A 16,051-nucleotide genomic window follows, 5' to 3' on the forward strand; every position below is an offset into this window, starting at 1 on the left:
GATAGATTTGGAGGGCATTATGCCAAGTGAAAACATACAATGAAAAACAATGTGAGATAATGAAATATTATGCCATCATTAAAATGAAGTCATTGGACAGTTAGCCCAGTAAAATGAAAATTTATGTTCACACATATGTTCTTATATACACTAATATAACATTCTTGAAATGACTAAATTATAAAAAGGGAGAACAGATGAGTGGTTGCCAGGGGTCAGGGTGGAGACGATAAAAGTAGGTGGGTATGGCTATAAAAGAAAAAGTAACAGGAGGAATCCTTGTGATAGAAATGTTCTATAGCTTGACTTATCAATGTCACTAACTTGGCTGTGTGCACTACAGTTTTGCAAGACATTGCCATTGGGGAATCCAGGAATGGCACATGGGATCTCTCTGTATTATTTCTTACAACTGCATGTGAGTCTACAATTATCTCAAAATAAGATGTTTAATTTTTTAAATGAAGTCATTAACGATTGTTAATGACACGGAAAAGTATCAATAATTCCACCCCTTTTATGAAAATTAACCAAGACATCAAACCACGAAGTCCCTGAGGCTTGCAGGAAAAACCAGGTTTCAAGGCCATAGGTACAATACGTAATACTAGCCAACCAAACAACCAGAAAGTAAGTACACTAAAATGTTAACAATAAACTGCAGTATTACAGGTGATTTTTATTTTCTTCATTTTTGCAATCTATGGCTTTCACATTTTCTTCAACGAACACATATATTTTAATAATGAAAGAGAATAAACTTTTAAAAGGCTTACATCTTTGCAGTACCAATTTGTGTTAAGCTAATCCTCCTCCCAGGTAATAAGGTTTTGTCAGTAGTCTCTTAAATAAGTGAATGGCTTTAAAAAACAAGTGCAACTATGCATGGTGATGGAAGTTAACTAAACTTATTGTGGTAGTACTTCAAAATGATATACATATATCAGATCATTATGTTGTACACCTAAAACTACAATGTTTTATGTCCATTATATCTCAATAAGAAAGAAAGAAAGAAAAAAAATTAAGTAAGTAAGTAAATGGCTTACCCCTCAGAAGCCTGGAAAGACAGCTACATCTAGGGGCAAGTGGTGCTAGGCAGCAACTCAATCTTTTGCCCAAACAGAGGGCTGGTATAGCCAGGTGGGTCTTTTAGGAAAGAACCAGCTACCCGACATCTTGCTGGAATGTGGCTACACTCTGAAAGGAAACTTGAAATGGGACAATCCACAACCACAGTCAAGAATAAATGGGATGAAAGAAGAGGATGGAATCTGTCTGAAGAAATGGGACAGCCCTTTACAGAAACAATTCATATGGCGGATGTGGAGCGAGCTTGCTTCCCAGATACTTATTTTTCGAGGGTGGGAGAAGGGTTTTACAAAACTAAACCCACTGAAATACAGTCAAAAATGTAAACTTGGGAAAGGCTTCTGTTCCAGATCACCAAGAGAAAAGACCAGAAGCATCTTTGTAGAAACACAAAATTCCCATCGAGTTCCAGGGCAAGGCACATACTGCATAAAAGATCATTATGAGAAGCATTATGAAAAGCCTATAATCTTAAAATATTTATGCTACTTCCTAAACAAAATAGTAAACACCATTCAAAAAAGGAAAAATAACTGAATTCAAAACTTAAATCCATAAACTCTAGTTGTGATATCTACACACACACACACACACAAATTCTAGAACACACACACATACACAATTCTAGACATAGCTGAGAGCATACAGATATATACAAATTAAATATTTGGGGGTCCTAAAATAAGCAATAAAGTTAGTACCTAGCAGGATTATACTTTTTATATAAAACTGCCCTGTTTAAAAGAAAATCCCCATTTAAAAAGGTTATGCTTTTAAAGAACATTCCCAAACCTGTTGCAATTCAGAAGGGTCATTTACTTATTAACTGGAATAATATCAGGGTAAAAAGAAGATGGTGGACAGGAAATAAAAAACAACCTACTCTTGCAAAGTTATTCTGATCTAGGAATATGCAAACAGGTCTCATTCAATTTTTCTAATAAACTCAAATTTATTAGAGTTTATTACATCTCGAGTTTACATCTCAAGTTTCTTATATAATAACTGTTACTAATCTTTCTATTAATTGCATCTAAAAAGAAAAGGGAGAGAAAAAGAATGTGCACAGATGAGACTCTGAGAAATCTCTCCCTGGCCATAGCGAAAAGCCAAGAAGAAAGAAGTGGAGGTTCATGGATGGAGAGAGAGGGCCCTTGTCCTAGGTTGGAGCTTGCCAGCCACCACCAGGTTGCAATAAAAGGAAAAGATACTATCAACCACCTTCATCTTGCTATATAAATCTGGTTGGCATTCCTGGAAGCCATTTGCCTGCCAAACCAATTCCATGAATGGGAGCCTTCCCAGAAAATATTCAGAATTCCTGCCCTAAACTTCTGTTTCCATGATGGTGAATTTCCAGTAAGTCAGTCGCCAGAAAATGTGTAACACTCCTCCCCCACCCCACCCCCAAATCCGGATGGCCCCAAGCCTTCGGGAATTACGCTTCTGACTCATGTTGTACTTAACAACTTTGCTCAAGAGAAAGCTCTAGATTTTTCCTCCTGTTTCCCAGCAGGCCCAGCACAGAGAGCTGGTTCGGAGCAATGGGTCGGTGTGTCTCAGGGGCTCTTTTTTGCACATCCTGCTTGTGGTTGCCTCAGTTTCAGTTTATCACTCAGCAACTGCTTGGTAATCCCCTGTCATCCCCACCCTACGAGTGTCCGTATCAACAGAGCTGGGGAGCAAAGAGTCAGCAGAATTCAGCCAATCCCTTCCTCCTCTGGACTAAGATTAGAGTCACATCAAGTGAAGATGAAGAATCCACTGAAGAACACAATTCTGGGGCGAAAAGACTGCTTCAAACTGAGAGAAGCAAGGTGGTGGGGGGGTCCCTCACTAAATTGGGGGAGATGGAAGAAAGGAGGATCCAGAGGAAGGCAAGAATTGAAGCAGAGAGAACCCACAATACTGAATTATTATGAACTGCTTGGGAACCAGATCCTTAAAGGAAAACACAAGCCTCACCAAATAATTGGGAACCTCAAAACTCTATGAGAGGAATTATGTTTCTATTGTTTATATTAAGTTTTTTCTTTCTTGCTTTAGGTTGAAGGTTCACAAACTCTAGCTCGGACTTTATGGGTTTAGAAGAGGTTATTTAACAAATATTGCTGACCAGGAGTAGTTTCAGCAAAGGAAGAAGAATCACTAACTTAAAAAAAAAAAAAAAAAGAAGCATGAATTCTAATTTTAGTACCTCTTTAGAACTGTAGTAGGTGGCATGTGATGGACTCTGTGACACATCTCAAGAGCCAGGCAGACCTATGTGCTTATTAAAAATTAGAGGAAACATGAGGTTTGTTCCCAAAAAAGCTCTCCAGCTACCACCCATGGTATGGCTGAACTCAGCCACATACAGGTGTACAGTATGAGCCACCAAAGCCTATTAACACTGCAGAATATCTGTGTTAAAAAAAAAAAATCCTTGAAACATATTAAAACGTGGGTTACCTGACCAGGAGACTAATAACAAGGCATAGCAGAATCAAAGCACCCCTTTGTCCTGTACTGCTTGGCTTAAATTTAGCCCACGGAATCCATAATTTCACATAATCATTATCCAGAATAGTATGAACACCACAAGGCAGCACGGAGATGTCTGATCCCATTAAACACAGCACAATCATTCTGTTTAATAAGAAAGCAATTTCTCTTACGTGAGTATCTACACAGCTGAAAAGAAAAATGTCTTTTAAACTCAGAGTCACAAGCAATTTTCTTCTACCTAAGTGTATTACCTAGTCTCAGCCTGGTGGACTCTGGATTTAATGGGTGACATCGTTTCTAAAGGAACTGGACACTCCCAGGTCTGCTCTCCCTTTCTCAGGGAGCCATGGTGGGAACTCGCACAACCTCTGGGCTGTGTGCCTCTCAACACAGTCCGACGGCATCACCCACATTCTAGCACGTCCCCTTTGGGCCAATGTGAAGAGACAACTGCATGGCCTAGTTATGTTCTCACTTAGCTGCTGCCACCTCCACAGTGACACTTTCTCTCTAATCTTTTGGGATTTTCTCTGCTTATTGTGGTTCAGGATACCGTCCACACCTCAGACTCTAAAACTTAGAAAGGACACGTTTATCTAGTCCGGTATTTCACTTTCCAACATGTGTTCTGCTGATAACTGTTTTCTGCAGAAAGCATCCCGTGGACCTAAAACTGTCTGGGAGATGGTGGATTAAACCATGTAGAACAGGGTTCTTTACTGCAGGAGTCCTCCGGGACTTCAACCTGCTGATATGTATGCATCTTGAAGATCCTGAAGGGTGATAGTGTATTATATTCCAAACTCATCTAACCACAAATCCTTTAAAAAATAAAATGTGTGATTAGGCTAGGGTTCTAGATTCTCCCAAACACCCTATAATTTTGCCTCTAGATAGGTGCACAGTGACCTCCTCTTTCCCCTGAATGGCCCTGCTCAGTGCTCCTATCTGAGATTTCCATTTCCTGCTTAAATTTTCCCACCCCTTCACAAACAAACATTTTGCTTCCCTGCTTACAAAACATACTTGAGGTGTTCATCGTTCATCAACCCATAACTCTCAAGTAATCTGGACATGGTTTTTTTCCCCTATATCTCCAAGTCCACATTCCTACTTTTACTTTGAGCAATGTATTTTTTTAAATCAGGGTATTAACCAGAAGTCCACGGATGGGACTTAGAGCATTCATAAACCCCTGAAATTATATGCAAATTGCATGCAAAATGTCTTATGTAACCACATTTTTCTGGAGTAGGCAGTACAACTTTCTCAAAGGGTTCTGTTAATAATACATAAAAAATAGCAAAAATGGTATTATAAAAATGTTTTCAATGCTATGGGATAATGGAATGGAGAGGAGACATGTAGAAAATAAAGCATTTGACCTTTACGGTGAAATAATACATACTGACAGATTATAAGTTTGGGGAGCATTCTAAAAAAAGAGAACATTGCAGGGGAAAAAACCCAAAAAGGTTAGCTTAAACAAAAAGGACAGGAGGAAGGAGCCAGGGCCTCGGCAGAGTCTGACAGAATGACAGAGAACCAGGCTGCCACCATTAAAATGTTTATTTTAGGGAGTTCCCTGGCGGTCCAGTGGTTAGGACTTGGCGCTTCCACTGCTGTGTCCCAGGTTCAAGCCGTGGTTGGGGAACGAAGATCCCGCAAGCCACGCAGCACAGGCAAAAAATAAATAAAAATTTAAAAAGTAAAATAAAATATTTATTTTACTGGAATCTTGAAATATCCTACACTTGACCCTATATTTTGCCTTAACACAAAATCTATTTCCAGCAGAACTATGAAGCTTATCACTAACAAGATAAAATGGCAGCTTGGCATGGTAACACCAGCAAGGCACTCATAAACATGTGGTCTTACAGAGGTCATTATGATTTCACATGTGTACAAAAACTCCCTCAGACAGCAGTTACTGTAAACATAAAAGCAGGTTTTATCCTGAAGTCCTAGGAATGGAGAACATAAGAAGGCTGATTTCTATGACGTTTCTGCTCTCACTATGCCTTTCTGTCCTAGAGTAAATAGCCAATCTTTGGGAATTGCATTAACAAACTTGCCCTCCCCTCTAGAAAGACATGTTTCTGAGACAGAGAAAACATCAAATAATGAAAGGGCAAAAGCGTCCCCCGTACCCAACAGCATTTGTTGAGTTTTTTAATAACGAAACTTACGCTGCATTTCATATAAAACAATGACAGTGCTTAGGAAATGAATTCAATATAATAAGCACCAAAGTTTTTCTATATTGTTAAATTCAGGTCAAGTTGAAGAGATAGAGAGGTGACAGTTATAATGAAAAGTATTTTCACCCTATCTCCTTCTTCAGAAATACTTCCAGTATTCTTGACAACTCAATTTGCATTCCACAGCACTACCTAAAAACACTACATGCTCACACCTCTCATAAATTCAGCAAAAATAAGCAGCAGGCTTTTGACCTCAACAATGTGTGGCTTAACAAAGGTTTGCAAACCCAGCTGCTTGGGGCAGAGGGGAGGGGGAGGGATGGAAGTCACGCCTCAAAAAAAAAAAAAAAATTCTCCTTGAGAACAACATTAAATTACCAAGAGGATAAACTGAACTCTTAGTTCTTGCTAGTGTTGTTTGGGAAACCACCATGAAAATACTCTGGATCACAAATGTCTCCACCAAAATCACACACTTTCCCTGACAGTGCAGACCATTAACCCACGTTCCGAAATGGTTTCTACAAGCACAAAACCGCTCAGGTGAAGCTCGTTCTTAGTTCTTATCTCGCAGCACAAGGGAGGCAGGAGGCGGTTGGGAAAGAGCTGGGTCTCTGCCAGCGCCAACAAAGCCAGATTCGGGACAGGGCCTGGCTGTGCTGAACTACCCCCACCCGGTCACTGCGACAGGACAGCCAGGCCCTGAGGCTCCCGGGGCCACCACCAAGGACGCAGAGCCCCGGTCTGCCACGCACATTCTTAGAGTCTGGGGCAGGAGTACAAAATCAGCCGGGCCAAGCCCAGGGAAGAAGGGCCGTGAGAGGGAGGCGAGCCCACGGAGGGAAATGGGGCTGAGGCCGCTCACCCTACAGGAGCCCCAGGAACCTGCACGGCGCTGCCGGGGGTCAGGAGGCCGGTTCACATCTTGATTCTATTAATAAGAAGCCAAAACTCCACTCATTCGCCTGCAGTTTTCTCTATTCGGCTTCTAAACCACAGGGGCATAAAATAAGCTTTCGATTTTCTAACAACTCTCCTGAGAAGGGGAAGGAGGAGAAAGGGGACTCTCCTTTCTTCTCTAAAGTTGCACAAACTTCACCTGCTTTCATTTTGTAAACAAATACAGAGCTCACACCAATCTAAAAAGCTCAAGTGGCCCATTTCCCTCCCCGCTCCCTTGAAATTAATTTGCCAACAACTTTTTGGGGAGGGAAAAACCAGAAAGAGGGAAGAACATCTGCATACAGCTCTGCACCACCTCTCCACTCTGCCCTCGCAGTCTTAAGAAAGCCAGTTAACAAAAACACAACACAAGCACACAACCAATAGATGTCCAAGAGAAAGACACAACAAGGGAAAAGAATATTTACTTTTCCCTCCCCCAACCCCAATTATTTAGTTCTCCTCTGGCACAGTTCACCTTCTGACACAACATTTTCTCGCTCTTTTGAACTCATCTATTTAAAAACAGTAAGATCTAAAATATCTGCACACCCTATTTCACAATCAACACCTTTTGATAAACTAGGAAATAAAAGAACATCTTGTTACTACAATGCGTAATCCTCCCTTCTAAGAAAAAACACTTGAACCAAATCCAGCTAACATGATCCATTAAGAACAAGTTCATTCTTTCTTAGAGCCCGGTTTGATGATACATGGAGGACTTGAACTTTAAAAACACTCAACAGTATTCCTGATACCTAGATGTTCAAATTACCCACTAAATCATACATTCCTAGGCATGCATCCACTCCTCTGTGAACACACTAGGAAAACGCCCTCATTTCTAATGGGATTGAGAGTCAAGACTGGAGAATGGGGAAAGCGCTGAGAACCAGCCGCATGACCATTCTCAACAAATGGCTTCTCAGAGACTCAGAAACCACAACAAATGTGCAACCCTAGGCCCCAGCTGTGGCAGACAAATGCCAGAAGCAAAGTTCATGACACCTTCTTTTACTATTCACACAGAAGCTTAGACAGGTGTGAGGAACCATGGCACAATTACCTGAGGACACATACCCTCTTCCCACACGCAAACACTCATGCTTCCACCACACCTCCATTCCAGAAAACCACTAATGCTTACACGACCTCCTAGGTGAAAAATAATTTCAGGTGAATTTAAAACGCATTTTTGCTGACTACTAACAAGGACTGTAAGTTCCTGAAAGGAAAGAATTTCTAAAGCTCAAATCACAAAAAGAGTGGGAAAGCAGAAGAGATGGGCAGCCTCGTGAACACAGGAATAACTGAAGACATGTGAAAGCAAAGGGCCAGGCTTACATTACAGTGCTGAAAAACTGGCTGAAATGCACGATTTGTTCTTCGAGCTACACAAATTCCAATCATAGTCTTTCTAAACTTTCTCTTCTTTTTAAATCAACTTTACTGACATAGAATTTGCACACCAAAAGATGCACCCATTTTCAGCACACAGCTAGATAGATGAATTGTGGCAAATGTATACACCAATGTGACCACCACCATAACTATACAGAACGTTTTCATGTCCCTAGAAAGTTCCCTTATGCCCTTTTTGCAGTCAGTCCTCTACCCCCATGGCCCCTGGTAATCACTGATCTGCTTTTTGTCGCCATGGGCTAGTTTTGCCTTTTCTAGAACTTCATATAAATGAAATCAAACAGCATGTCCTTCTGCATGTTTGACAGTCATCCATGTTTTGTATCAGCGGCTGTTCCTTTTTATTGCTGAGCAGTATTTCCTTTGAATCAAGATACCACAATTTTCCAAACTTTTTTCTAAATAAAAAGGCAGCAATGGTGAACTTTAAAACATGTACATAAAACTCTTTAAGAATACCACTATTTCTTTCTTTCAAAGTAACTGGAACGTACAAGTAACTGAAATGCAGATCTCGGCTTCAGGAACACAAAGTTTTGTTTTGTTTCACCTCCCTACGACAATAACTTGTTCAATCAGATGGAAAGAAAAATGATAACCTGAGATTTTTGTTTACTGCCACCTCGAGATGTTATTTCAAGCTGCTGAAGAACTATGAGGAAAGAACTATGAGGAAACTGTATCCAAGCAAATTTTTATGTGCTGCTTCCTGAATGCCTGACCCAAAAGTGAACTTCAGGGCTACGTTATATTTGGTTCTCATCCTTCTGATTACTCAGAATTTGGGGTTTCAAGCTGACTCCCGAGTGACTTTACCACCAAAAGGGTGTGATGAGACTGCCTCAAGAAGTCCTATGAGGAAAAGAAAATAAAATGTATCACTTAAATTTTGTTCAACCTAACTGCCCAAATCATGAAGCCTACTACTATTTTCAGGGGAATACAGTTTGGGAAACACTGTTCTAACAGATATAAAGAACATCCCTCACGTGGTACTTAGCTTCAGGAGGGCTGCCCAGCTGTAATGGGTATGGTTATCCTGAATGTAAATGGACCACCCTTTGCCCCTCACTACTGGGTGCAAAGTTAAATAGAAAAACAGAGGTTCTGAAAGAGCTCCCAGTGAGTCCCAGCTACACCTGGGCTGTGAATGAGAAACTCTAAATGCTCCAGAGGCAAAAGGAACTCTCCTGCCCCCAGGCCCCAGTCCCCACCCATGCCCCAGGCAGGTCTTTATAACAGTCACAAAGGCAAGCAGCAACTTATTCTAAAGGAAAGGCCTGGAGTGAGAATTCAGTTTCCCGCCGGCTCTGCCTAACCCACTAGCTGGGTGCTCTGTGCCCACCCCAAGTCGCAGGCCTCGGTTTATTCTATCGAATGAGGAGGCCGGCCTAGAATGAGCGCTAATACTCTCTCCAGTCTGAAAGCAGTAATGTGAGTCTCATAAAAGAGCCAAAATAATGCCAAGAGTAAAATAAGAAAAGGCTGCACATTTTTTGAACCATGATAGAATTTGTGAACATGGCATCCAAAATTTTGACAGAAACATCAGCCTCAATTCTCTATCCATAATCCTTGGCCAATATAGTCTGTAAATAAGTACTTTTATTTTGTCTATCCATTACCTCTTTCCTTTCCTCTAATTAAAGTATTTTTTTTAAATCTTTATTGGAGTATAGCTGCTTTACAATGTTGTGTTAGTTTCTACTGTACAGCAAAGTGACTCAGCTATACGTATACGTGTATCCCCTCTTTTTTGGATTTCCTTCCCATTTAGGTCACCACAGACCACCGAGAAAGTTATTACCCTGTCCTCCTCCTGCTCTGAAAGTTCACAGCCGCTGAAGCTGAGGATCCTGCGCGGGGGGCTAGACTGCAGGGGAGTGGGCGTGGGGTCTGCTCTGGAATCTGGAAAAGGGTATGTAGCTGGGGACAAAAGCCTGCACTCGAAGAACAAAAGCCTGCCTCGAGGATGGAGCGCTTTCCAAGACAGTCAGGAATGGCAGGGCTGAGCGTGCTGGCAGGAGCTTTTGTGCAGGCGTGCGGTCCTTCTTAGTACTCCATGTCCCAGCACCAAGAGGAAGTAAACAAGGACCCGGCTCAGGCATGCGTCTGTGTGGCCCAGGGCGGCCAAGGCCTGACTGGTCAAGACTCCCGACCCCCAGGCAGGGGCGCTGACGTCACGGAGCTCCAAAATATGGGCTGTGTGTGCCCAGGAAAAATTACAAAGGCCAGCTTAAATACAGCCTATATTTCTCTCCACCACTCAGATTTTCTTTCTTCAAAAACAGTAATTTTCTGAAGAAGTTCAGCAAAGCGGGAACATGGCAAGCGGCTACATGTGGAGTGGCCCACAGGAATGGTGCCAGGCACTGCACACGGTGCCACCCCCTCCTTCTCCTCAAAACACGCCCCGATCAAACCACCCCACCCCACGGGACCAAAAACATTGTTGGCTCTTTTGTCTTAGGAATGATCCTCAGGGATTTCAAGTTTTAACTATTCTACTGCGGAACCTACAACACTATGTTTACCTAAAAAATGTTAAGGAACTAAGATACTGTCATGACTTCCCATCAAAAACTGTCAGCATCCCTTCAAGCTTTTTCATTTTCCAGTCACACCAGAGCAAACTCCCTTTCTTTCTTCCACCTAGGTGCAGAAAATCACCCCAGCCGGGCAGAAAGCACCCCGCGGAGGCTTCGAGCGCAAGCATAAGGCGCCATGGAGCTGGCTTGTTTCCCCAGCCCAGACCGCTGCCTCCCCGCCAGCAGGACGCTTCATCTCCACCCACCACAAGGACAGTCTCCGTGTGCCCTGACGTTCTAGTCTCTTCTTCGCCTCTGCCTCTTAGGGCGGGGGAAAGCGGGAGGCTGGGGGGTATAAAGCAGCAGCAGTGCTGACCACAGGCAAGAAGGGAAAACTGGGTCTGGGTCTGTGCATGCACATCTCATTTTGTATAACAAATGCATTCCTGTAAAGTTGACTCTAACTGCATTTCTGAAATCTGATTTTTTTTTAATGTAACAGCTGATTAAATAAATGTAATTGTACAACAACCTCAGTTATGTGGAGTTTTAATTTTTTTTTTTGTAAATCTTAAGTTTTCATACAATCCAGCTTAAAAAAATACTATGATATCCAGTCCATGGTCCATGCCGATGAATCAGCACACTTGCAAAAAGAGTAAGCCCAAATGAGGGGAAAAAGTGAATGGAATTTTTTTAAAATGTACAGTTCAAAAACAATTTAACTACTTAACTCACACCTATCATCTCTACCTTTGTTGAATTTATCAAAAGATGATGACACAAAACGTTCTTAAATGAGGTCACAGGCAATGCAGCTGGTTAGCAGATTGTCACAAGAACTTAAAAGCTTTTAACTCTGTTAAAGTAGCCTTAAAAAGTATCTTCACTTTTAAATGGAACCTTACACTTAGGAGACAGGTCCCTTTGGCCCTACTGCAAACAGGGTAACAGGACAGACAGCTAGACCAGTGAAAAGCTAGAGGAGGGAAGAGAAGGCGAAGCCCTTCTCCAGCATGTATCCCAGTTAATATTACTAGTTTGGAAACACTGGTCTGAGTCATCTCCTAGTGCAGGAATCCTTAAGTTTTCTATAAAAATATCTCTGTGTTCTATGACTGAATGAAACAGGGGTGGGCAAAAAGAAAGTTCCAGGTTCCAGAACCCAATGTACCATCAGGCAAGTCGACTAAGTTCAGGTAACCTCAGAGAGAAATTAAACGTTTCGTCAAGGGTTTCTGATGACAATGCAAAAGCAGGACAGCACACTGTACTTTCAACAATGCCTTGTCTGTTCGCAGGAACATGGATTGGCCCAAAATGGAGGGGAGGAAAAACAAGGACAGCACCGAGCCCCAGCTTTCACTTCAAAGGCAAGCTGCGGAACTTGTGTGTGTGTGTGTGTGTGTGTACACACATATACATTTTTGTAAGAATCAGCATGATACGTGCACCACCAGTGGGCACACAAAGCCCCGGGTGCCGCCTGGCGCCCCACCCCCCTCAACCCCTGTATCTGCCGCCTTTCCCTGGAACTACCTCACTCCCTTGAGCAGTTTTGGGACCAACTTTGCCCAGAGAGAAGCAGTCTCAGGATCCCTTCATCTGTCACCCAGAGGCTCATTCCAGCCCTGAGCAACTGTTCTAAATAACAGGGACCTCTGACAGAGAAGGGAGAGCCAGGAGGCGGAGGGGGCAGACTGGGCCTGCACTCACTGCCGCTCAGGAGCCAGACTGGGTGCACCAGACGCACACTGAACAAATCTGGGGCCAGACCCAGCTCTGAGCTTCAGTTTCTTCAGCAACTAAAAAAGGAATCATCTTCTCTTCAGGTTCATCACAAGGACAGTCCTCAATGAACTTGAACATGCTTTCCTTGCCGATTCCCTGGTCCCTTCCCTGAGGCCTGCGTCCTGACAGCCAGTCTGGTCTCACAGTCCAGGTCCTGCCAGAGGCTAGACTCCACCAACTGTTCCCTGGCATTCCCCTTCTGCTAAGTCCCTGGACTTCTTCTCGGTCGATGCAATCCCCTATACTGAGACATCTGCCTTCAGCCCGCCTCTTCTCACTCCTCAGTCTTCCCACCAGCCTCAGTTTCCCGTCCTGGGCTACTCCAAGAACTTTCCCAAAGAACCTGAACCATACGGCTTCGTCTGTAAGTCCTAGTCACTCCTGAAGTCTGGATCCACACACACCCAACCAAACTCCTGGTATGTCAGAAATGGATTTACCAGGCTAGACAGACAGACACACAAATACACCAGTGAGGAGAGAACACTCAAAACAAACGGACTGGCTCACTACCTTTGAGAACTAAGTTTCAAATAGGAGAATGTCACCTATTAGATCAGCGTTCTCTTTATGACGTCCTTAAGGAAAAAAGTTCCTCAGTAACAGAAAAAGCCATGCTTCTTCTGTGAAACGGATCTGTTTTTATTTAAAGGCAATTACAAATTTGGAAGCTGATCTTAAGTCCCTTTTCTTTTCAGCTGCTGTGAAACTCAAGAGCCACATGTGTGGCCTAACTTCGGCACCTGTCAACTACTATCTCGTCCTTTGCCCTCAGGTTTCAGCCTTTCACACTGCATATGTCTTTCTAAGTTGCCACTGTGGAATAAGAGGAGCATAAATAAACTTAAATTTGAAATTAACACCTTTAGGGAAACGTGGTCTTTGCTTTTCCGTAGGCTTGAGTCCACCCGGGAAATGGCAGATCTATGTTGGTTTTTAGACCGACAATAATAAGGCAAGGAGCCTGCTGAGAATGTGGGATGGGAATGAGGTGGAAGCAAACTTAGGCCTGTGCCCCTCAGTTCTCTCCCATGTACCCCTAAAGGATGCATGAGGGCAGCGGCCAGAATAAGGGACACGGATGCCTGGGGCAGCACACTCCATCACTCTGTGCAAGCCTACTCGGGATGATACCAAATCAAATGCGTATTTAAAGCAGTTTAGATTTTCATTTGGCTAAAACCAAGGAGACTGTAGACTAACAGAATAATAAACAATAACGATAGCTTTTCCTAAGTCGCCCTTAGAAGCACTCTAATGGGAGGTGAAAGGCATCTCTAAATCGGGGGAGAACAGGTGGCACACCTTGCAGAGGCTCTCAGCTGACTTGGGAAAAAGAGCGCAGCCATACCCTGCTGAAGTGCTGAGAAGTGCAGAGGGCCCTCCGGGAGAGTGAGGGAGTCATGGATGCACTGCCAGCTGGGCTCCAAACTCAACAGTCAGCAGCTGGTCCCCAGGCCAAGTGACCCGTGAACCCCGACCCACTGTGAGATCTATCAGGCTTGGATGTAGGCACCTTCAGCAGAATTCAAACTCCAGGTGGGAAACCTTCACTCCAGAGGACTGGGAAAATAAAACGGCAAAGATTCTTCATGGTCTGGAAACTCTGGAGACAGCAATGCTTGGGGGCAAAGCCAAGAGTCAAAGCCATCGGGATCGTGAACTCAACGTCTCATTTCAAAAGGGACAGCTCTATGACCCTGTGCAGGCTACCAAGTTTCTATTTCATTGCTATGAAACAGAGTAAGATTCCTGCCTTTTACCTCCCATTAGAGTGCTTTTGAGGCTATTCAGGGCTTCTTAGGAAAAGCTATCATTATTATTATTCTATTAGTCTACAGCCTCCTAGGTTTTAGCCAAATGAAAATCTAAACCACTTTTAAGTACACATTGGACTCAGTATCAGCCAAAATTGGCTCTGCGTCCTAGTAAATGCAAGTTTCCAGATGGCAAGATTCTAGGTGAAATCATCAAAAGACTACATAAGTGCCACATATTATTATGTGCCTTCCACTCATTAATTCACCCGACACTCTGCATGGTAGGGATGAGCCAAGCTATCTCCTTTACAAAAAGCAGACTCAGTGTTTTTTCACAGCTACACAAACAGCCAAGCCAAAATGAAAGGAAGGACAACTCCCTCCTCCCCGTACCCTGCAATCTATCAAGCGGGGTCTGTGTTTTATCACTTTTCCTTGAGGGTTGCAAAAGTTCTGCAAGGAATTCTTTGATTACTGTAATACTTTCATCAACAAAAGAAAGTGAACTCCAGCAACACACTGTACTGTCAGAAGTGTCATTATCAGAGGTGAAAATAATGAAGGATGGGCAGAAATACATGCCAGGATGCACAGCTCAGCAAGACTTCCCTTCTTTCCAGGCAAGATAGACGCTGGGCCCACAGGGGGCTTCCTCAGTGCGGCCTCCAAAGAAAAGGGGCAACATTCTGTGCACATCCCTATCATTCAGTACACTGTATACTCATAAAGGCAATGCCCACTTCTTGGTCTTCCACGCATCACCACGTTGGCTGAGTGAAAGCAGATGAATAATCGTGGCTGTGACCCAGGCAGCACATTCTCATTGTCCTGTCCCTAAATGACCATGTCACGTGAGCCCTGGGGTAAGACCCAGACCCTGGCCCAAGCTATAGAAGCTAGCACCACTGCCAGCAACCTGCTGGGGAGGGACCAGAGCTTCCAACAATTTGTGTAACTAAAAAAAATTATGTTCACGTAAGTTTTATTCAGATAATTTGCTGTATTTTTAGTTCACCTTTAAGGCACATGTAGATTAATTCACCACCACATTAGAAATCCCATTTGCTACAAACCTGTCAATAATCAGTACTGAGTCTGAAAGTTCCTGGTAATATTAAAAGTGACTAGAAGTGGCACTTCTGCTCTCAAGGCCAAAGCCAAAGAAACTGCTTGTTCCAAAGACTACCAAATTTCTCCAATGCCTACAATAGAGCTTAACATTATCCATCAGACTTTAATAGTTACAGAAAGCTGCTTTGGGGACTTAATTCTCAATAAAAGATATCCAAGTCTACTCAGTAGTACACAACGTATGGGCCGCTCAGCATTAAGACTGATGGAACCGTGAGCTTCCCTTGCAGCAAACCGCTGCCAGTTAAAGCCACTGTTCCAGCTAACTGTGCCCACTCCTCTGGCACAAAGTAACGAATTCTTGGAAACACTGCATGCAGTGGAACTCTCTCCCGAAGTCACAGGCCTCCAAGTTACAACCGCTTAAGAAAACTCAGGCCCCGTAACTCCTGATTATAGGGCTGCCACCAGGCAGTCATTCTTCAAGGTCCGGAGGTTTATAAGGCAGCATTTTGGCTGCCTGCAGGTCTCCCACAGGTGCATTTCCACAGAATGCCTTCACACTGGCCACAGTGAAAGAAAACACCTTGTTCCTCCCTAGAGAGTAATGCAGGGCTGTCTGAACTGAGGAACCTGTCCAGGCAGGTACCGGCAGGTGCACAGACCCTCGTGAGACAGTGCAGAGGGCTGTCCTCTGGAAAAGTGACTGTGGTGACTACTGAGGCAGCGCACGACTAAGGGTAGCCTC

General features: G+C 43.3%; 1 protein-coding gene across 4 annotated transcripts in view; it reads right to left on the bottom strand.

Moving 5' to 3' along the window:
* Positions 1–16,051, bottom strand: part of FOXO3 (forkhead box O3) — a 118,884-nt gene that overhangs the window by 82,592 nt on the left and 20,241 nt on the right. Inside the window, exon 1 of one of the 4 annotated variants that reach the window (XM_082855985.1) lies at positions 6,652–7,623. The exons of the other annotated variants lie outside the window; for them this stretch is intronic. The gene's annotated coding sequence lies outside the window, so the exon portion shown is untranslated. Of the gene's footprint in view, positions 1–6,651; positions 7,624–16,051 lie in introns of those variants that run through there. 4 annotated transcript variants of the gene reach the window in all.

This window comes from Leucopleurus acutus (assembly GCF_964270905.1).
Source record: "Leucopleurus acutus genome assembly, chromosome: 15".
NCBI classification, from domain to species: domain Eukaryota; kingdom Metazoa; phylum Chordata; class Mammalia; order Artiodactyla; family Delphinidae; genus Leucopleurus; species Leucopleurus acutus.